At 59.4% G+C, this 2159-nt stretch overlaps 1 pseudogene; it reads right to left on the bottom strand.

Moving 5' to 3' along the window:
- Positions 1 to 338: 338 nt before the first annotated feature.
- LOC144783640 (18S ribosomal RNA) lies at positions 339 to 720 on the bottom strand (annotated as a pseudogene).
- Positions 721 to 2159: the final 1439 nt, after the last annotated feature.

The following is a 2159-nucleotide window of genomic DNA, read 5'->3' as shown; positions in this document are numbered from 1 at the left end:
GTCCACCACCACCACGACCACCACCACGCCCACCACCACTACCACCACCATGTCCACCACCTCCATGTCCACAACCAGCACAACATCCACCCCACCACGTCCACCATCACCACCACATTTACCACCACCACATCCACCACCACCACGTCCACCACCACCATGTCCACCACCTTCATGTACCCCGCCATGTCCACCACCATGTCCACCACCACTACGTCCACCAACACCACCATGTCCACCATCACCACATCTATCATCACCACCACTACGTCCACTACCATGCTCACTACCACCATGTCTGCCACCAATTCAACCACCACCACCACCACCACATCCACCACCACGAGCTGGAATTACCGCGGCTGCTGGCACCAGACTTGCCCTCCAATGGATCCTCGTTAAAGGATTTAAAGTGTACTCATTCCAATTACAGGGCCTCGAAAGAGTCCAGTATTGTTATTTTTCGCCACTACCTCCCCGAGTCGGGAGTGGGTAATTTGCGCGCGTGCTGCCTTCCTTGGATGTGGTAGCCATTTCTCAGGCTCCCTCTCCGGAATCGAACCCTGATTCCCCGGCCATCTGGTCTCCCCATTGGAAAGCATTGCGTGCGACCAGATGGCCAAGGGGAAAGGTACAACCAGATGGCCGGGACCGAAAGGACTCCCAGCTGCCCACCCGAGCCTTCATGGGAGGGCTCCTGCCCCGCCTACCCTTGTAGTGCTCCGGGGCTGCAGGGCTCCGGGGCTGCAGGGCTCAGGGGCTGCAGGGCTCAGGGGCTGCAGGGCTCCGGGGTGCAGAGCTCCGGGGCTGCAGTGCTCTGGGGCTGCAGGGCTTCGGGGCTGCAGGGCTCAGGGGCTGCAGGGCTCCGGGCTGCAGGGCTCAGGGGGGCCCCGAAACCCCACGCTGGGCCTCAGGCATGGGGAGGCCCGCAAGCGCTCCTGGGGCCCAGCTGCCCTGGTCACCCCATTGGAAAGCATTGCGTGCGACCAGATGGCCAAGGGGAAAGGTAAAACCAGATGGCCGAGACTGAAAGGACTCCCAGCTGCCCACCCGAGCCTTCATGGGAGGGCTCCCGCCCGCCTACCGTTGTAGGGCTCCGGGGCTGCAGGGCTCCAGGTTGCAGGGCTTTGGGGCTACAGGGTTCGGGGCTGCAGGGCTCCGGGGATGCAGGGCTCCGGGAAGCAGGGCTCAGGGGGGCTCCGAAACCCCACGCTGGGCCTCAGGCATGGGCAGGCCCGCAAGCGCTCCTGGGGCCCAGCTGCCCGGTGGAGGACTGCCCGGGAGCCTTGTAGGTCTCCGGGGCTCTGCACCAGGGAGCCTTGTCCCGGGCAGATGGCCTCTTGGCAGGCCGTTGGACGGGGGCTCTCAAACCCAGGCCCCGGGGCTGGTCCCTGCTTTCCAACCCAACCAGGCTGGGGAGATCAGTGAGTCGCCCAGGCACGAGGGACCCCTGTCCCAGGCACACGGACCCTCAGGACGTACCCCTGTTTTCCATAATTTTTTCCCAAAATTCTGCATAGTGTGCGTAGTGGCACTACGCAAACTACGCCCAGCCCTAGTTTCAACACTTTGTCCATCATTTTATTTACTGATTTTGCTATGTGTACCCTAAGTGGCTAAGGGTATGCCTATACGTTGGTTCCTTGCTTGCTGCACCACTGGATTCAAGGTAGCGTGGCTGATGAGGGGTGATACCCCGAAACTAGTCCCAGAATACTTGTTCCCAGTCCAGGGAGGACCAAGCTTGGCAGTTCGGGCGAGGCAGGTTCCCATGGGGAGCAGGGTCAAGCCTGATTTACAAATGGCTGGTTGCAGAACTGGGGTGACGTGGAGAGCAAAATGAAGATGGATTAAGCCCAGATCTTTGACTGGAGGTGAGTGTATGAAAAGTTTCAACACTCTGTCCTTCAAGTTTTTTTGTGATGCTGCTATGCGTTTCCAAAGTGCCTAAGGGTACGCCTAGGCGAGAGTCGTTTGCTCTCTGTGTGACCAGAATCAAGGTAGCCTGGCTGATTAGAGGTGATACCCCAAAACCAGTCTGAGGATGCCTATTTCCAGTCCAGGAAGGTCCCAGCTTGGCAGTTCGGCTGGACTGTTCCCATGGGGAGTAGGGTGAAAACTGATCTGCATATGGCTGTGTAAAAACTGGGGTGAAGTAG

Source organism: Lissotriton helveticus, chromosome 9, assembly GCF_964261635.1.
Source record: "Lissotriton helveticus chromosome 9, aLisHel1.1, whole genome shotgun sequence".
Classification (NCBI taxonomy): Eukaryota; Metazoa; Chordata; class Amphibia; order Caudata; family Salamandridae; genus Lissotriton; species Lissotriton helveticus.
The sequence above is the reverse complement of the archived record's forward strand: the minus strand, read 5'-3'. Positions and strand labels throughout refer to the sequence as shown.